The sequence below is a fragment of the Oncorhynchus masou genome, chromosome 31, assembly GCF_036934945.1.
Source record: "Oncorhynchus masou masou isolate Uvic2021 chromosome 31, UVic_Omas_1.1, whole genome shotgun sequence".
NCBI classification, from domain to species: Eukaryota; Metazoa; Chordata; class Actinopteri; order Salmoniformes; family Salmonidae; genus Oncorhynchus; species Oncorhynchus masou.
In genome coordinates, this window is record NC_088242.1 from 74195623 (window position 1) to 74217442 (window position 21820).

The 21820-nt window shown below is 42.2% G+C and overlaps 1 protein-coding gene across 1 annotated transcript in view; it reads left to right on the top strand.

Annotated features, from left to right (window-relative positions):
• The window catches only part of necab2 (N-terminal EF-hand calcium binding protein 2), a 129078-nt gene that overhangs the window by 19407 nt on the left and 87851 nt on the right, over positions 1-21820 (top strand). The gene's annotated exons all lie outside the window — the stretch shown is intronic.

The following is a 21820-nucleotide window of genomic DNA, read 5'->3' on the forward strand; positions in this document are numbered from 1 at the left end:
GGTTTGATCCTAGTGTTGCCTTAGGTTTCAGTGTGAGTGGAATGTTTGTTATATCCTAGGGTGAAAAGTATTTGTGCCATTGGCTAGTATAGCTGTGTGTTGCCTCTCAGCGTTTTGTCTCCTCTCGTCTGAACAGATCTAGTGAGACAGATCACTCTGCTGACGGAGTGGAAGGAAGTGTTCTGCTTCAAAGTGACAGGCTACTGACATTTTCATGAGAGAGTGAAGATGGAAACGGTGAGAGGAAGAGAAGGAAATGAGAGAATGAGAGAGAGATAATGAGAAATTGAGTGAGAGAAAAGAAGAAAGAAGCAGAGAGAGTGTGAGTGCTGCTCTTTGGGAAGTGGAGAGAACTCTAGAGTGGTGGATTCACAAAGGTTTCTTCTTGCCCTATTTTCCTCTTCTCTTCTCCATGGGCAGACTGCAGGGAAAGTCCCTCTCACAACCCCACAGAGTGCAGCATGAATCTGACCCGCTAACCCAACACTTCTTCCTCTGCTATAATGCTCTTTTTGTTCCCCTCTTTATTCCAGTATTTTGGCTCCTGTGCCTCGCTCAGGAGTGTTCAATCAATCAAATTTATTTATAAAGCCCTTACTGATGTCACAAAGTGCTGTACAGACCCCCAGCCGAAAACCCCAAACAGCAAGCAATGCAGGTGTAGAAACACGGTGGATAGGAAAAACTCCCTAGAAAGGTCAGAACCTAGGAAGAAACCTAGAGAGGAACCAGGCTATGAGGGGTGGCCAGTCCTCTTCTGTCTGTGCCGGGTAGAGATTATAACAGAACATGGCCAAGATGTTCAAATGTTCATAAATGACCTGTATGGTCAAATAATAATCACAGTGGTTGTCGAGGGTGCAACAGGTCAGCACCTCAGGAGTAAATGTCAGTTGGCTTTTCATAGCCGATCATTCAGAGTATCTCTACCGCTCCTGCTATCTCTAGAGAGTTGAAAACAGCAGGCCTGGGACAGGTAGCACGTCCGGTGAACAGGTCAGGGTTCCATAGCCGCAGGCAGAACAGTTGAAACTGGAACAGCAGCACGGCCATGTGGACTGGGGACAGCAAGGAGTCATCAGGCCAGGTATCCTGAGGCATGGTCCTAGGGCTCAGGTCCTCCGAGAGAGAAAGAAAAAGAGAAAAAGAGAGAAAGAGAGACAGAATTAGAGAGAGCATACTTAAATTCACACAGGACACCGGATAAGAAATACTCCAGATATAACAGACTGACCCTAGCCCCCTGACACGTCAACTACTGCAGCATAAATACTGGAGGCTGAGACAGGAGGGGTCAGGAGACACTGTGGCCCCATCCGACGATACCCCCGGACAGGGCTAAACAGGCAGGATATAACCCCACCCACTTTGCCAAAGCACAGCCCCCACACCACTAGAGGGATATCTTCAACCACCAACTTACCATCCTGAGACAAGGTTGAGTATAGCCCACAAAGATCTCCGACATGGCACAAACAAAGGGGGGGCGTCAACCCGGACAGGAAGATCACGTCAGTGACTCAACCCACTCAAGCGACGCACCCCTCTTAGGTTACGGCATGGAAGAGCACCAGTAAGCCAGTGTCTCAGCCCCTGTAATAGGGTTAGAGGCAGAGAATCTCAGTGGAGAGAGGGGAACTGGCCAGGCAGAGACAGCAAGGGTGGTTTGTTGCTCCAGTGCCTTTCCGTTCACCTTTACACTCCTGGGCCAGACTACACTCAATCATAGGACCTACTGAAGAGATGAGTCTTCCATAAAGACTTGAAGGTTGAGACCGAGTCTGCGTCTCTCACATGGGTAGGCATACCATTCCATAAAAATGGAGCTCTATAGGAGAAAGCCCTGCCTCCCGCTGTTTGCTTAGAAATTCTAGGGACAGTAAGGAGGTTTGCGTCTTGTGACCATAGCGTACGTGTAGGTATGTACAGCAGGACCAAATCGGAAAGATAGGTAGGAGCAAGCCCATGTAATGCTTTGTAGGTTAGCAGTAAAACCTTGAAATCAGCCCTGGCCTTAACAGGAAGCCAGTGTAGAGAGGCAAGCACTGGAGTAATATGATCAAATCTTTTGGTTCTAATCAAGATTCTAGCAGCCATGTTTAGCACTAACTAAAGTTTATTTAGTGCTTTATCCGGGTAGCCGGAAAGTAGCATTGCTATAGTCTAACCTAGAAGTGACAAAAGCATGGATACATTTTTCTGCATCATTTTTGGACAGAAAGATTCAGATTTTTGCAATGTGGTATAGATGGAAAAAAGCTGTCCTTGAAACAGTCTTGATATGTTTGTCAAAAGAGAGATCAGGGTCCAGAGTAATGCCGAGGTCCTTCACAGTTTTATTTGAGACGACTGTACAACCATCAAGACTAATTGTCAGATTCAACAGAAGATCTCATTGTTTCTTGGGACCTAGAACAAGAATCTCTGTTTTGTCCGAGTTTAAAAGTAGAATATTTGCAGCCATCCACTTCCTTATGTCTGAAACACAGGCTTCCAATGAGGGCAATTTTGGGGCTTCACCATGTTTCATTGAAATGTACAGCTGTGTGTTATCCGCATAGCAGTGAAAATTATGTTTCCAAATGACTTCACCATGAGGTAAAATATATAGTGAAAACAATAGTGGTCCTATAATGGAACCTTGAGGAACATCGTAAGTTACAGTTGCCATGTTGCCATGTTACTTAGAGAACGGCATTTGGTCTAGTTCCAGCCTACTGATAGAAATGTGCCCATAGAGTGAGTCCTCTATCCCAGCAGTAAGGGAAACTGCACAGAATGCTAACAGAGGTGACCTTGAAGTCTGCTCTATTTGCTGTTGTTTGTGCTGTGTACATGCCCTGGTTATCTCTGTTAGCAGTGGTCTCTGTCCCTACATGGTGACCTCTATACTTGCCACCTCACTGCAGGGTAGGCTGATCACATTCCCTTCTGCCCCATCACAGCGCTTACTTTCCCTGGCCACAGATAGGACAGGAATCAGGACAGAAGAGGCTGGGGAGCTGCACAGGTGAGCTGGAAGCTGATGAAGTGAACAGATAGAGCTGCTACTCTCCTCCCTGTCTTGTCCTCTGTTCAGCATCATCTATTATTCAGGGGCCTCTTTGGGAGTTAGAACATCATCTGAACCAGGGCTGTCGCCAGTGTCAGGAAAGGACAGTGCGCATACACACGTACCCATGCATTTCTACCTCATCCATTATCCTCTCCCTCTTTCTCTCTCTCTCTCTCTCTCTCTCTCTCTCTCTGTCTACCTGCCGCTCTCTCGCTCACTCTGTGTCTGTCTTTCTCTCTCAAAGTTACCATAAAGTGTACTGTATAAACAAAGATATACACAAAGTGTACACACACACACACACTCTCTCGCTCTCCTTCGCTCTCAGTGACTTTCCCTCTTGTATGTGTTTGTCATCATCCCTGTGTGAATACCTGTCAGACACCTCTCCTTTCAGCAGGATAAATTTCTGTCTCTACGCTGCCTGCTGCCTGGTGCCCTTGTCTTGTTCCTCTTTTTGGGGGTTTAATTATTGTTTGTGATGCTCCGTAGATTTCTGACTCATTTAGCTTGAGATAATTATTGTAACTCACGGTGATAAGAAGACAACAGTCATTTAGGGATGTTTGTTTATCCAATATTCTCTACTTCTGCCTACATAGTGGTTTCAGTATTGGGCTAGGGTGAATGGTGGTTGTAATGGTGATTGGTGGATCTAAATGAGCAGCATTACCTCTGTGAACACTTGTAAACATGTGTTCTTCTAACAGCCAGTCCCAACCTTGCTAATTTATTAATTAACCTGCAGTCAGGCTGGGGAGAGTGCTTAAGAGTGGAAAGGGCTGGAGAGAGGAGAGAGAGGAGACTATGGAAGAGAAGCGCAGGGTGCTCATGGTTTATTCAGCATCAACACCCAGCATGATAAAATCTGCTCACTGACCTTGAGCCTCAGATAGACCATTCTCTTCCCCCTGACCAGACCAGGGCCCGGTTTCCCAAAAGCATCTTAAGGCTAAGCTCATCGTTAGAACCTTTGTAGGAGCATCGTTAAATCTCCAAGATGTATCCCAAAACCATTGTTAACGTTGCACTTGAAAACGCACATAATATAACGCCTGCCTCAGAACACTCGTAGAACAACTAAGTGCGTCGTTAGATAAAAAAATATCCCTCCCATTTCACTTTATACAAATAGGATCTCTGCTAAATATTGAATCACATGGTTATCTGTCTCTCTGTGACCGCCGATAGCTTCAGAACAAAGTTGACTACTAATACAAAGTTGCCAACGTCTTTGCAATTATACAGTACAAACAAGCGAAGTATAAAAATATGCTTCAAATAAAAACCAAGATATGACTGCATTATAATATATACAGTAAGCTAAAGGCTTATTTCAATCATTTTGAAATACATCTCATGTTCAATTAATTGAGTTCTATTTTGCTACTTATAGACTACTGTCTAATGTGTCTCAATATATTTAATTATGTGTGGACTAACGTGCGCAATGATGTGCCAAATCGGTGGTTTAGTGCATTTTTTTTGGTTAGGCAATATTTGCAGCCAGAGGTGGTAATATCGCTCTAGAAGCTGATCCGTCGTCAGTATTGAGAAATAATTCTAATGTTAAGTTTAAATTTAAATAGAGAAAGCTGATCTGAAAGCTAATCTGTCCTGTATACATTGTCAATGGTATACATTGTCAGTGGGGAGGGAGAGCTATGGCACTGAAGTTTAGTGCTCGGCGAAAACCAAGACGTCCAGCAAATGAAGGAAACAAAAAACACCTTAGCTGTGTTCAAATACCCATACTAACCTACTGTATACTACATACTGTACTTAATGAGTATATACTACATACTATTAGTTCATTTTAGTATACTGTAAACTAAAGGTATCCTTTAAGTTGAGTGTACTAGCGCTTCACCTGTGTACTGGAAGTCGATGCTGTTGCTATTCAACTTCTTGCTAGCTTGTTAGCCTAACAAATTACTAGCTAGACATCTTACGACTTTATTAACAATGTCCATTGAGAACGAACAATGACTATACCACTTAAACGTTGGGTAGTTAGGTAGTTAGTTGGGTAGTTAGTTAGATAGAATCTAGTTAATATACTGGCAAGTTCGATGTATTAGTAGCCAACTAACATTAGGTAGTTGTTATTAACTAACATACCGGTACATACAAGCAATTCCTGTAATTATATGCTCTGCTGTTTGTAAGGCTAGTGTAGCAAAACAAATTGTCGGCCAACATAACGTGTAGCATAACTTATTTAAAAAGTCATTACTTTTTATTACATTGCTCAACATTTTCATAACATTTATCATAATTAGTTAAAGCAATTAATAGTTACTTTTTGTACTTATATTTGTATCCGCTCTCGTCAAACTTCGGCTGCATATTTTCCGCCATTTTCTTCAATTCTGAAAATGTTGTGAAACCACGCACATTTTTGTAAGAATTGCAATACGGGCCCTAGAGCACAGAATTGGTGTCCACAGTTTGTATACTTTAGAATTTTGGCGAATGTGGTACGACATCCGGGAACTTTTGGCATACTAACTATATACATACTATGACCAATAAGCATACTACATACTCAATTTACGTCACAAATAGTAAGGTTAGTGAGGTTAGTATGAATATTCAAACACAGCTCTTGTGACAATGCAGCAGCAGAACCTAACAACTGTGAAAGATCAAAAATCAGCAGGAATCTTTTAAAGTGTTTGAAAATGATTTTGGCATCCGCAGGTCTGTTGAAGTCTCACTACCCAATGCCGAGGGAATTGATGGCTAATTAAAACACACTTTGGGCCTCAAGCAAAGAGCTTTGGGTTTGTTCCCATTTAATATTGTTCTGTTTCCCCCCCCCTTCTCTCCAGTACTCTATCCAGATTAATTAGGCCTAGATTTTTTTTCTCAGAATAAGCAACAGAGCTCTGCTGTTTTTGAATGTAGAAGTATCAAAAAACGGTAAGCAGGAATGTTTGGGTTTGTGATAAGCACAGTGTTCAGTGGGGGATGTGGATAGGCCTACTGGGCAAATAGAGTGTGTGTTTCTGACTTTCCTCCAAAGCTGTCTATCTCCCAGCAGTGTTTTATCACACACAGAGAAACCCTGAATCACAATGCCCTGAAACCATGCAGAACATCAAGAGCAACCCAAATCAGTGTTTTCAGGCACACCCAACATCCTTAAGGACTTTGGAGAAATTTGGATTTTTGACTGATGCGTTGGTGGTACCTCTCTCAGTAAATGCCTATGGGAGTGAGCCAGAGCCATCCAGGAGCTGTGCTGCGCATACATACTCTAGGGGATTTAATGGCCGCAGTCCCATCAGACCACACCAGGGAAGAGGAGAGACAGCGGAGTGATTAGATGGCTGGGAGCTGCTTGGTGTTTCTGAAGGGGATTGATGCTGGAAATGGACAAGACCTTAGGTCAGCACCATGGTTTATTTATTTTCCATTTAGTGTCTACGGACCACAGTCCCTGTTTAAATGAGAGGGAAAAATCATCATGCAGCCTTTAAGTTTTCATCAGTACCTATACTCTTATACGAGGCAATAGATCCAGGTTCTCCCTATCTAGACTCTATAGCAGCCTTGCCTTGCAGATTGCTTATCTCTGTTTTATAGCTACTGTATATACAGTATAACATACATTATTACTCAATGATACATCCTACCACATTCTGAAAATGTGTTAGGCTTTGATTGGAGTGAAGAGACTAAAAGAGTCTGATATTTTCATGAAATGTCTTGGTTTTATGGATGGATTTTGGATCAAAGGCTCAAAATTAAGATGCCCTTTTGAAGATTTTTTCTCTACTTGAACCTTCTTAAGGTGCTGAAAAGCTTAGCACTGAGAAGAAGGCTTTGCCATCCATCCCCCTGTGAGCTGTAACATCCATTCTCTGAGCATTCATGATATGACTCAATATTGGCTAGTATGGAGTCAAATCCGATTCAAAGGTTGAACGGGCGCGAGTTGGTGCGTACCAGCAAGATGAAACATCATTGCACAAGTTGAGAGAGAAGAAATGTGGTTGAGGGAATCCGAGGACGGTCCTGCGAGTGCACAGGCCAGTTGAGAGTGGATACACTTGAACACATTAAATTGTCAACCAGCAATAGTCACAAATTGCTCTCTCTCTCAAGTCTTGGCACCTTTTGGGTTTGGATTTCTGGCAGATGGGGGGCAGGCTTAAAAGCGGGTGCTTGTCTATAAACCTTAGATCGATCACTTTCACTGGCGTGAAGGACAAACTAACAAATTCCTGCCCCTGGCCATTCCAGTGTTGTGATTGGCTATTACGCTGCCTGAAACCCGTCGTGTTGGTTGGTTGAGCCTTCTGTTTTTTGGCCCCCAAATAGATGCACTGCAGAGCCGTCTGTTAAGCTTTCTAGCCGGCATGAGCAGTTAGCACTGAACGGCTTGGGGAAACCCAGCAGCTTGATAGACAAATTAATTGGGAAATAAATTCAAATAGGTGTACTATACCTTGATTTGAGTGGAATCTACTTGCTAAAGTTAGCGAGCTAATTACTTGTTAACCAGAAACGTTTGTCTGTCAAACGAAAAGCAGACAGTCAGCTCTAGCAAACACCATAAAACGAGTCCACTCATTGAAGGCAGGATCCAATATTTAAGGTATTAAGCCCAAAAACACACACACGAACAGCACATGGGGATTTTTAATTATATGAAGACAATAATCTGAGGATAATCTGCTGCTACAGTTCATACAGTAAATAAACAGTCCCAAATAATAGAATGTAAACTGACATATGATAAACCTGCTAAACTCAGGTTAACATGTCAGAATCAGCTTTATTCGCCAAATACATTTGCATGTACAGGAATTTGACTCTGAAATGGTGTTAGCAAAATAAACAGAATATACAGAAAGACGATAAACAGAATATACTGACAAAATATATAGACACAGAATTTCCACAGATCCACATACACTATGAACACTAAGCTAAAAACTGTAGACTACACTATGAAAGCCATAAGCAACATTTTAAATTATGCAAGACATGTGCAAAGAATAATGTGCAGTTCTGTGGTGATAGTGCAGGGTGCATGGTCTGTGGATGAATAGTGCATAGTGCAAAGTCCATGGATGAGAAGACCATCGTGGAACAGGTGGCCGGACGGTGGGGGCCACGGTGCAGGGGAAGGAACTGTTCAGGTGGCGGGAGGTTTTGGTCTGTGGAAGAGGGGGTGGAAGGGGTCGGCGATGGTCTTTCCTGCATGCTTCCTTGCCCTGGAGTCGCGCAGGAGATTGATGGAGGGTAGGTGGCAGCTAATGACCCTCACAGAAGCCCAGACAATCTGTTGCGGTGATCAAGGAGGTGAGGATGGAATCGAAGATGGCTGTTTAGCACTGAATCAGTACACACAGCATTTAAAGGAGGACTGAGGACAAAACAAAGCCATGCATTCACCATTGCGCTGATGAAAACTAATTTGTTTTACAGTAATTATCTGATTGGGAACTACCATTGTCTATCACCCTCAAAATCAACTCCCAAAGCCAGTTCCTCTCCTTTTTTTCATTGTTACCCTCTAATCAGGAACTGATTTTAGACCTGGGACACCAGGTGGGTGCAATTAATCATCAAGTAGAACAGAAAACCAGCAGGCTCCGGACCTCGTAGGGTAGGAGTTGGATACCGCTGCTCTATTAATTACAGAATCTCAATTTATTTCAATTTGGCATATTCGCACCCCCCCAAGTCTTCTGAGCAAAAAATATATATACAGTACCAGTCAAATGTTTGGAAACACCTACCCATTGCAGGGTTTTTGTTTATTTTACTATTTTCTACATTGTAGAATAATAGTGAAGACATCAAAACTATGGAATAACACATAAGGAATCATGTAGTAACCAAAAAAGTGTTAAACAAATCCAAATATATTTTAGATTTTAGATTCTTCAAAGTAGCCACCCTTTGCCTTGATGACAGCTTTGCACACTCTTGGCATTCTCTCAACCAGCTTCATGAGGAATGCTTTTCCAACAGCCTTGAAGGAGTTCCCACATATGTTGAGCACTTGTTGGCTGCTTTTCCTTCACTCTGCGGTCCAACTCATCCCAAGCCATCTCAATTGGGTTGAGGTCGGGTATTTGTGGAGGCCAGGTCATCTGATGCAGAACTCCATTACTCTCCTTGGTCAAATAGCCCTTACACAGCCTGGAGGTGTGTTTTGGGTCACTGTTCTGTTGAAAAACAAATTATAGTCCCACTAAGTGCAAACCAGATGGGATGTCGTATCGCTGCAGAATGCTGTGGTAGCCATGCTGGTTAAGTGTGCTTTGAATTTTAAATAAATCACTGACAGTGTCACCAACAAAGCACCCCCACACCATCACACCTCCTCCTCCATGCTTCATGGTGGGAACCACTCATGTGAAAATCATCCGTTCACCTACTCTGCGTCTCATAAAGACACAGTGGTAGGAACCAAAAATGTCAAATTTGGACTCATGATACCAAAGGACAGATTACCACCGGTCTAATGTCCATTGCTCGTGTTTCTTGGCCCAAGCAAGTGTCTTCTACTTATTGGTGTCCTGTAGTAATGGTTTCTTGGCAGCAATTCAACCATGAAGGCATGATTCATGCAATCTCCTCTGAACAGCTGACGTTGAGATGTGTCTGTTACTTGAACTCTGTGAAGCATTTATTTGGGCTACAATTTCCAAGGCGAGTAACTCTAATGGCCTTATCCTCTGCAGCAGAGGTAACTCTGGGTCTTCCATTCCTGTGGCAGTCCTCATGAGAGCAGAATTCATCATAGCGCTTAATGGTTTGTCGGAACTAGAAGCACAAGCATTTCGCTACACTTGCATTAACATCTGCTAACCATGTGTATGTGACAAATAAAATTTGATTTGATTTGATTTTTGCTACTGCACTTGAAGACATTTTCAAAGTTCTTGACATTTTCCGTATTGACTGACCTTCATGTCTTAATGTAATGAAGGACTGTCGTTTCTCTTTGCTTATTTGAGCTGTTCTTACCATAATATGGACTTGGTATTTTACCAAATAGGGCTATCTTCTGTATACCACCCCTACCTTGTCACAACACAACTGATTGGCTCAAACGCATTAAGAAGGAAAGAAATTCCACAAATTAACTTTTAACAAGGCACACCTGTTAATTGAAATGCATTCCAGGTGACTACCTCATGAAGCTGGTTGAGAGAATGCCAAGAGTGTGCAAAGCTGTCATCAAGGCAAAGGGTGGCTACTTTGAGGAATCTCAAATATAAAATATATTTTGATTTGTTTAAAACGTGTTCACGCTACACGTTCCCCAAGGGCACCCCCCCACCCCCTCAACTCAAAAAGTGGCGCACAGAATGCAAAAATATTCTTAGAAATACTTAACCTCCACACATTAACAAGTCCAATAGCTCAAATGAAAGATAAACACTTTGTTCATCTACCCGGCGAGTCAGATTTCTAAAATGTTTTACGGCGAATGTGTATGTATGTCAAACCACCACAAAGACACAGACGATATGTAGCCATTTTGTCGAACAAAAGATGCAATCACAAACGCAGGATTAAAAGAAAAATAATTCACTAACCTTTTGAAAATCTTCATCAGATGACAGTAATAGTACATGTTACACAGTACAGTTTTTTTAATAATATGCAATTTATATCCATAAATCTCCGTTTACATTGACGCCGTGTTCAGAAAATGCTAAAAAATGAGAAATTATAGATAACTCCGCCAGATAACAGCAATACACATCATAAACTTTGACTAAATATACATGTTCTACATATAGTTAGAAAGATACACTGCTTCTTAATGCAATCGCTTTGTCACATTTCTTTTTAACGTTACAGAAATCGTTTACAATTCAATAATCTGAGACGGCGCTCAGACATAAGCAATATTTCGCCGCTATGTTGGAGTCAACAGAAACACAAAATTACAACATAAATATTCCCTTAGCTTTGATGGTCTTCGATCAGAATGTAGTGGAAGGAGTCATACTTACCCAAAACAGCGTTTGGTTTCAAGTCGTGTGTCCTTGTATTAGCATATGCGACAAGTTCCAGCTGAAATGCATCTAAAATTACTTCTGGTCCCGAACAGTTGCGCATCAAAACTTCAAAATTACATATTATATGTCGACTAAACTGGTCAAACTAAGTGCAGAATCAAGCTTTAGGATGTTATTAACGTACAAAACAATTGGCGATTCAACCGGACAAAAGCAATTCCTCTCAGACAATCTGTAACGGAGGAATGACTGTGTACAATTCGCGCCAGAACGCGCATCTATTTTCTCGCGACACCCAATATTTAAACGCAATTAAATTAAACAATTAAACGCTCTACTGATAGAAGACATCTCGCGGAAGACATAGTCACTGTTACCAGATCCATAGCTGGTTGGGAAGGGTGGGGGCGATGATATCAAAGTTGGCCCAACTTTCTGAATGAGAAAACTAGTTTGGGAGATTGGCTGCCCTGTGAGTTCTGCTATACATACAGACATAATTCAAACAGTTTTAGAAGCTTTAGAGTGTTTTCTATTCAATAATTATTATTATATACATATATTAGCAATTTTGGACAGATTTCTTTTCAGTTTACTATGGGCACGCAATTCATCCAAAGGGGGCAGTATTGTCCAGAGCCTTAACAGGTGTTAATTAATTAACACATTTTTTTGCTTACTTCATGATACCACATGTGTTATTTCATAGTTTTGATGTCTTCACTATTATTCTACAATGTAGAAAATAGTCAAATAAAAAAAATGAGTTGGTGTCCAAACGTTTGACTTGTACTGTATGTAGAAATAAAGACATTAAGGATGTTCTCTCAAGTGTGCTGTTTTGTAGGTGGCCCATTTAGGCCTGCCTCTTTAAATGTTTGCTCTTGTGGCTTTCAGTAAGGTTCATGGAATTTGCTACTCAACCATCATAACTAATGCTATTTTCTCTCTCTAACCTGTGTCTTATGCCTCTCTCTCTCAGCTGTACCATCCTACTGTAGCAAGCTTGGTTGCCAGCTGTAGCAAGAGAGTTGTATACATGTGGCAGTGTATAGTATAGCCCTATAAGTATCCACAAGTATAGTAGTATGTGTCCACTGAGACAAGTGACTGAGATTCTCAGAGCAATTTATCTCAAATGCATTGATGTGAATATAACCTTTTATAGTATCTTGAGGACATTTTCATATTGCAGTAAAATGCCTGTGTCTCACCAGTGATCTCAGAATGTCTTCCTCTGCCTCCTGCAGGGTGGATATACAGTATTTACGTAGCCTAACACCACTATCATATGCCATCCTACTGGCAGTACTGTCACCGGCAGCCTGGGGGAGGGAGTGGGCAGAGACCGCCCTATCCAAAACTCCTCTCCAGCGATCGCTCACAGCAAGGATCACGATTCTCCATTTAATTATGTGCTTTTTTAATTGGAAGAGAATGAGGACTGCCAGCAGGGGAGACGTTATGAAATAACGAGATTCAGCAAAACTGTTGTTGAAGCCATTTGGTTGTTGCTGTGGGGGGACTGTGCTGAACACAGGTTCATGCAGCATACAGTCTGAGATATACAGTACACACAGTGAATGCACACTGTCAATGCATAAGAACATGCATACCAGCAAAATAAGTGCTTGCCTGTAGTATTATTATTATATTTTACTTTCATACTCAAATTAAGCAATAGATCCCAGTTGTCCATCCAATTTCCTGTGAGGTGTAGGAGTGAATCATCAATGGGACCTTTCTGCTCAAAGCCTCTTAGAAACAGACAGATAGTCTCTCTGACCATACTAACCAGAACAAACAAACCACTCAATACGACATGATTACAGCACTGCACTGTGTGTCCTGGCATAGATTACAGTATATATGCCATTTAGCAGACACTTTTATCCAAAGCGACTTACAGTCAGTGGTGGAAACAGTACTAAATACTTACTTGAGTAAAAGTAAAGATACCTTAATAGAAATGACTCAAGTAAAAGTGAAAGTCAGCCAGTAAAATACTACTTGAGTAAAAGTATTTGGTTTTAAAAATACCTAAGTATCAAAAGTAAATGCAATTACTAAAATGTGCTTAAGTATAAAAATGTAAAAGTTAAATCATTTCAAATTCCTTATTACTCAAACCAGACATCACCATTTTCTTGTTTTTTTTATTTGATGGACAGCCAGGGGCACACTACCACACTCTGACATCATTTACAAACCAAGCATGTATGTTTAGTGAGTCTGCCAAATCAGATGCAGTAGGGATGACCAGGCATGTTCGCTTGATAAGTGTGTGAATTGGACAATTGTCCTGTCAAAATGTAATGAGTACTTTTGGGTGTCAGGGAAAATGTATGGAGTAAAAAGTACATCATTTTATTTAGGAATGTAGTGAAGTAAAAGTTGCTAAAAATATGAATAGTAAAGTACAGATACCTCCAAAAAATGACTTAAGTAAAAATACTTGAAAGTACTACTTAAGTACTTTACACCACTGCTTACAGTCTGCACCCAAATCGACCAAGGGTGTCAGGTAGCAGGATGGAAGAGGATAGGCGACAGGGTGGCTGAGTTAGACTGAAGGTGGCGGTTAGAATTAGCCTTGGTCGATTTGGGTGCATGCAATTTCATCATCATCAGCTCTTTCTCTCTATCCTTCACATTTATTTTAGAGCACAGGGGTTGGTGACAGTCAATGAAGTGCTAACATGAGATGATGACATTAAGGAAGACTTGAAATATAAATAATATGTTTGACATGCCTGGTAAGTGGCCAGAGTGTTGAGATTATCTTTGTTTGTTCTTGGCGAGGTATGTAAATCATCCTGAGGGTAATCTATCTGTGTGTTTCTGTTAATGACTGCCCTTTCTGTGCTCTCACTAATGAGCTGCGGTCATGATGGTGTCAATCACATGACATGGGGGATGGCTGGATGTGATGCGCTTCTCTGCGCCAGGGCTCAGCAGGGTCTCTGTCCAAATGACATTTGGATGCCTGGTAATTAACCAGGCTGCCTTGCTGTGTGTTTGTTTGTGTGTGTGTGTCTCAGAACTCTGTGTAATATCACAACATTGTGTGTGTGTGTGTGTGTGTGTGTGTGTGTGTGTGTGTGTGTGTGTGTGTGTGTGTGTGTGTGTGTGTGTGTGTGTGTGTGTGTGTGTGTGTGTGTGTGTGTGTGTCTCAGAATTCTGTGTAATGTTACAAAATTAAACCTTTGAGAATGGTAAAAACAAAAATCATAGTTCGAGCCTTAGAGGAAAAACAGCCCTCCACCTCTTCCTCTCTCTCTTTTTCTCCCATGGCCATGACCACTGTTGTTCAGGAGCAACTTTTATCACTGAAGGAGACTTTTGTCCCTCCAAATGATGCCCCCCAGCATGTAGAGACCTTGACCTAACAAACGGTAATTGCCTTGACATCTACAGGAGACAGGAGTACAGCAGTGGCAGCCTGTAATCAAGTTGAAAGAACTCATTGCAGCAGCTGTACCCTTTCTATAGTCCAGGGTTTCATAAACTATGGGTCGGGACCCAAAGCGGTCTCTGGGTCATGGGTTATGAGACTATATCTATAATCACGCACAATTTCTTCTTCATTTGGGGGAGGACGGTGAATTTCTCATTTGGGTCTCGAGCTGAAAAAGTGTCAGAACACCTGCTCTAGACAATGACTTTGAGGGGACTCCCCGCTTTATTCCAAGTGCATCTAGTGGTCAAGTAGGGTGTATAGTTTCAGCCAACAAAATGGCAGAGGGAGGCACGGGGAGGGTTGTCAACAGCATTGGCACAGAATTGGCAATTATGGTGGTGGAAGGGGGTAAACATACTTTATGTCTGTAGTACGTTATCCACAGACCAATGTCATTGCCAATTTTGTACTGTATATGTTGTGTTGCCTCGGTTGCTTTCTCAGACTTATTTTTCTCTCTGACTATGAAGAGTTTAGAATTTAAACTGGCACAGTACAGTGCATGATGCAACAGTGATAACAAGAAAGTAGTCTGACCCTGGTTGTTGAAGATGTCAATCTCATATCGAGGATTGCAGTAAGAACACTGTGAGGTCTGAGGGTGAAATGACAGCTTGTAGAAGAGCTTTGAAACTTTTCAATTGACTTTATTAGAATGTCCACTCCCCACCAACCTCCCAGTGCCCAGTTGCCCCTAGTTACAGCACTCTGGAATCCTTCTTCTCCCATGAGGCCATTCAGCTCGCTGTTACCATGGTGTCACATTCATCCCTCTAAAATTGCATACTGTATCTCCAGATGGCTGAATGCTTTAATGAAATGAAAATCCAATCCAAGGTCAGATCCTGGCCTTATCTCATGTGTATTATATCTCCATAGAGGTTTGTATCTGTTGATTGAGTAGCACATCCTACATTGTTTTATTCAGAATGTTCATTAACCGTGTAACGATCCTTCCCCTTGCCTCATGGAAGACCTGCCATTGAACAGTAGCCTGGTTTAATTAAATGGTTCCTTCCAGGGATTTTTCTTCATGTCTTTTGGTTTCAAAGTGCATGTCCAGTCCAATGTATTCAAATGCTTTCACTGCTTCACAGACTAAGGGTTTTCACCGCACAGCATGAACCAAAAAATAATTGAAAATGTTTCATCCTCTGAGGAAATAAAAGTGTCTTATTAGATTAGTGCTCCTCTGAGTGAGTGGGAGTAGAACGTGGGATGTTATTATTGTCTACAGTCCAGTGTATTGATGGGCTATTAAATTCTCTCCATTTACACCCCCTTCCTCCTTTCTTCTTTTTCTGTCTTTTACCCCCTCCTTGGTCTGTAATGTTCCAACTTCCAAGTGTCATTTCTAGTACAATATTTAGATGCCTCCATATTGCCAATTCTAAAGGCCATTTAGAGACTTAATTTAACTTGCGGAGGAAAAAAACCTTCTGGTTGTGAAATACGTTTTTTAACAGCAAACGACCATAATGCAGCAAAACTACCACCATACGACCTCCTTTGTGCCCTCAACATTCTATATTATATTATTAAATATATAACATAATTACTCAACATACAGTGCATTCAGACCCCTTGACTTCTTCCACATTTTGAGACGTCACAACCTTATTCTAGAATGGATAAACTTAAAAGAAAATCCTCATCAATCTACACATAAAACCCCATAATGACAAAACACAACACATGATTTTTTTGTTGTTGCTCATTTATAGAAAATTCAAAACAGAAGTACCTTATTAACATACAGTAAGTATTTAGACCTTTTGCTAGGAGACTGGAAATTGAGCTCAGGTGCATCCTGTTTCCATTGATCATCCTTGACATTGATTGATTGGAGTCCACCTGTGGTAAATTCAATTGATTAGACATGATTTGGAAAGGCATACACCTGTCTATATAAGGTCCCACAGTTGGCAGTCTATGTCAGAACAAAAACCAAGCCATGAGGTTGAAGGAATTGTTGAACAGATCTGGGGAAGTGTACCAAAACATTTCTGCAGCAAATCAAATCAAATTGTATTGGTCACATACACATGGTTAGCAGATGTTAATGCAAGTGTAGTGAAATGCGTGTGCTTCTAGTTCCGACAATGCAGTAATAACCAACGAGTAATCTAACCTAACAATTTCACAACAGCTACCTTATACACACAAGTGTAAAGGGATGAAGAATATGTACATAAAGATATAACAATGAGTGATGGTACAGAACGGCATAGGCAAGATGCAGTAGATGGTATCGAGTACAGTATAAACATATGAGATGAGTAATGTAGGGTATGTAAACATTATATTAAGTGGCATTGTTTAAAGTGGCTAGTGATACATTTTTTACATGTATGGCAGCAGCCACTCAATGTTAGTAGTGGTTGTTTAACAGTCTGATGGCCTTGAGATAGAAGCTGTTTTTCAGTCTCTCGGCCCTTGCTTTGATGCACCTGTACTGACCTCACCTTCTGGATGATAGCAGGTTGAACAGGCAGTGGCTTGGGTGGTTTTTGTCCTTGATGATCTTTATGGCCTTCCTGTGACATCGGGTGGTGTAGGTGTCCTGGAGGGAAGGTAGTTTGCCCCCGGTGATGCGTTGTGCAGCATTGAAGGTCCTCAAGAACACAGTGGCTTCCATCATTCTTAAATGGAAGAAGTTTGGAACCACCAAGACTCTTCCTAGAGCTGGTCGCCCGGCCAAACTGAGCAATCGGGGGAGAAGGGCCTTGGTCAGGGAGGTGACCAAGAACCCGATGGTCACTCTGACAGAGCTCCAGAGTTCCTCTGTGGAGATGGGAGAACCTTCCAGAAGGACAACCATCTCTGCAGCACTGCACCAATCAGGCCTTTATGGTAGAGTGGAAGCCAGACTGAAGCCACTCCTCAGTAAAAGGCACATGACAGCCCGCTTGAAGTTTTCCAAAAGGCACCTAAAAGTCTCTCATACCATGAGAAACAAGATTCTCTGGTCTGATGAAACCAAGATCGAACTCTTTGGCCTGAATGCCAAGCGTCACATCTGGAGGAAAACATTTTAAAACCTGTTTTTACTTTGTCATTATGGGGTATTGTGTGTAGATTGATGAGTGAAATAAACAACAATTTAATCAGTTTTAGAATGAGGCTGTAACGTAACAGTATGTGGAAAAAGTGAAGGGGTCTGAATACTTTCCGAATGCACTGTAAAGTCACATTATTGACCATGAGACATTATAACTGACCATAATGACCATGAGACATTCGTGAAAATGAAATCTCTCCTGACCATGGAATGGTGTTAGGGACCATCAGAGTCCTTCTCCCATCGCTGCATGAATCTTCATCAACTTGACACATTGCTATTTTTGACTATAAAGCATAATTACTTAAAACAGCATTATGGACATTTGCATGCACATACACACATACGCTGCGCGTGTGCACACATGCACAATTTGTACTGGACAGTAACTCTTGTTAATCTACTTGATTGATGATAATTACATGAAAGTTTGTGCCATTTGAATCAGCTCTTAGCTGATGAATAAGAGTAAATGGTGATAATTTATTAAAGCTTCTTCACCCATCATATCTCCATAAAAAGCCTTAATGTACTGGATTATTTTTTTTCAATTGTTTAATTTCACCTTTATTTAACCAGGTAGGCTAGTTGAGAACAAGTTCTCATTTGCAACTGCGACCTGGCCAAGATAAAGCTTAGCAATTCGACACATACAACAACACAGAGTTACACATGGAATAAACTAAACACACAGTCAATAATACAGTACAACAAAAGAAAACAAACAGTCTATATACAGTGAGTGCAAATGAGGTAAGTTAAGGTAAGTTAAGTTATTGTCTTTGATCATGTTACATTTCCCATTGGAAGTCTGAGCACAGTGTCCTTTGTTATGATTTTGGGGGTGACTGATTTTGTATGTTGCGAATTGATTGGTTTGACTTCTTAGTAAGTATATTAGGATCCGATTGGTTAGGAGAGCTGTGTGTGCTCAGCTTCTATTAGCAGGTTGCCTGTGCTGTGTGCTACTGTTCAGAGGTGTTCAGTTTAATCCGTTCACCACAGCCTCATCCAGGCCACTCTGAGAACATGTAGTATGGGTAGTGTAGATTACATCTGCATAATATTGGGTTATTGTTAATGAATTGATCCTGTCAGTGACGCTGCTGATCATAATGATGCAGGGTAGGGATGGGATGCAGTAATGAGGGTTGCGCTCCCCCTGTTCCCATCATGACAGATGGTAGCCACTCAGAGGAGACATGGGACTTATACTATAGATAACTCAATCTCTGTCTCTACCAAGCTCTGTACTGTAGGAGTCTGCAGTATCAACACTTAATAAAACCACTAATGATACAGTATGTTGATGTATGCTTCACACCCCTACGCTAAATTATTTTATGTGGTATCATCTGTTGGTAAGCATCTGTCCTGCGAGGAGTTTGGTGTATTTCTTTATCGTGGCAGACAGGGCAGGTTTGGCTGTGCTGATTTGATGGACGGCAATAAGGAAAGCTGACAGCCTTGTGAGAGCCACTTGTGTTCCTCCTTTATCAGACAAAACAGGTCTCTGGGACCGGCCCTGGCTCTGTGTGGGGCCGGTCCTCGTTGTGCGTGCACACACGCTATCATTTTCAGACTCTCTTTCTCTCTCTCTCTCTCTCTGTTACTTCATGTGGAAGAGTAACTTCAAGTTACTTCATGTGGAAGAGATCCATGTAGTCGTGGCTCTATGTAGTACTGTGCATTTCCCAGAGTCCGTTCCGGACTGTGAAGAGACCCCTGGTGTCAGCGCTTGTGGGGTAAGGTACGGGTGTCTGAGCTGTGTGCTAGTCGTTTGAACAGACAGCTTGCTGCTTTCAACATGTCAACACCTCTCACAAAGACAAGTAATGATGCAGTCACTCTCTTGTCTTCTTTGAGCCAGGAGAGATTGACATGCGTATTATTGATATTAGCCCTCGGTGTACATTTAAGGGCCAGCCGTGCTGCCCTGTTCTGACTGTAATTTGCCGATGTCTTGCTTTATGGCACTTCACCATATAACTGGGCAGTAGTCCAGGTGTGATAAAACCTGTAGGACTTGTTTTGTTGATTGTGATGTCAAGAAAGCAGAGCAGCACTTTATCACAGACAGACCTCTCCCCATTTTAGCTACCGTTGATTCATCTGTCACACACACACACACACACACACACACACACACACACACACACACACACACACACACACACACACACACACACACACACACACACACACACACACACACACACACACACACACACACACACACACACACACACACACACACACACCTTCACTTTCAGACACTCCCAACCACAGCTTTGTTTCTAATGAAATGTTCTGTCAATCCATCAGAGGAAGATATTCCCGTGTGTGGTAATCTTGCTTGGCAAGGGGCTATTCTCCTGTTCTGAATTGCTGGATCACTGGCACAGACCATCTCAGGCAGGAGATAAAAGCTGTAAAAAGGTCCTTTATTAGTCTAGGACTAAAAAAGGAATTGTAAAGAGAGAAAAGATGGGTCACTGAAAGTGGGTCTCTACACCCTTTTCCTGGATTGGGTCATTAGAAATGAGGAAGATGGCGAATAGAGGAAAGGGGGAGAGATGCACATGGAGTATGGTTGCCATGACAACCAGGAAGCCCAGCACCCCAACAATTATATGATAAAGGATAGAAATTAAATACAGAGTCTATGTCTGTTCTTATTCTTAGAAGAGTGCAGGATGTGAGAGCCCTGCTGGAAGTAAAAGTGCTAATTGCATCCCTTTTATCTGTAGCAGCGAGGTCTGCATAGTATCATCCGTATTGCGTCTGCCCACTCAGACACATTAGCAGAACCGTTCTCATCGGTCTGATGTACCCCTGTCTGTCCTCACTAACTCCCCACACTTCTTCCCCACACGCACATCACATTTTATTACAAAATAACACCACTGGATATGAAGTCTTTTCATTGCTTTGAATCTAATCTGAACTCTATCGGAAAAATGTGACCATCTGAGCAGAGCTTTTCATGCAGTTTGGGGTTTATACTGTGTCTTTATCAGATCCTGATTCTTGCATACTGTATGAGTTATAGTCCACCTATCAGCCTGGAACACGGAGAATGTTATTCCCTTTCCCGTTGGTGAACAGAGATAAACACTGAAACCAGAGATCTGCCCACATCAGAACCTGATGTCCAGCCCATATCCCACTGTACCCACTGAGCTGCAGTAGTGGCCATATCCTCCAGCACACTCTAATTTGGAGAAGATAGGGCTGGCGTGCTTCTTCATGCACATGGTATTCCTTAGTGGGAGTACTGCGGTAAAAGTGGGTCAGTGTTTAATTAACTGCTGGTACAGTTGTGCTGTTCTGAGACTCTACTGCCTCATATGGAAACAGGGTAAGACAGGGGGACACAGAAGAGAGGTGGAGATGAGCCTGTGTTTAGTAGAAAGATGTTTCTCCTCTGTTCCAGCAGTTCACTCAGCTCTTAAGTGCCTATGCCTGTCTCTCAGGCGCAAATAAGAGATAAATGACAGTGACAGTGGAGAGAGGAGAGGAGAGAGAGGGGGACAGAAAGAGCAATGATGAAGGTAGAGAGAAGAGAAAGAACAGGGGAGGGATATCAATAGGATAGAGAGGAGGGCTGAAATAAAGAGATGATAAGAGAGAGATGGAGGGAGAAAGAGAGAGAGGAACGTGCTGCTGCTGCAGCCAAGAATGAGGACCAGTTTTAATTCAAAGGACCAGGTTCAAAAGCTTTTCCATTTCAATGTCCCAATAGTTCTGTTAGGTGGCAATAACGAAAACCACTCTCTTTATTTTGGCTTGCACGTTAGTCATTTTCTTACACTGGAGATTAGAGCCTACAATGGCTCCAATAGCCAAAAGTCCAGTTGAACAGCTTCAAGGGCGTGGTGCGCCCGGCCACAGCATGGCTCCACAGACTCCTGTAGTCCTAATAATGCTGACTGGAGTCCTCCTGGCTGGGGCTGGGCCTTGGAGTCTGGTTCCTCGGGCTGGGCCTGGAGTCTGGTTCCTTTGACTGGGCCTGGAGTCTGGTTCCTGGGGCTGGGCCCTAGGGCTAAGTTTAAGGGCTAGGACCTGGCCTGGTTCTGGGGTCTTAGTCTAATTCTAGTTCTGATCTTGGGTGCAGGGCCTCTCACTGAGTCCAGAGTGGCTCAGTGGGAGCCTGATGGATCAGGAGCCAGCTCTCTCCAGGTCCAGATACCTGTTCAGGCCTTGTAGTAGTACTGTACATCATTCTGGAATCAATAATTACTGAT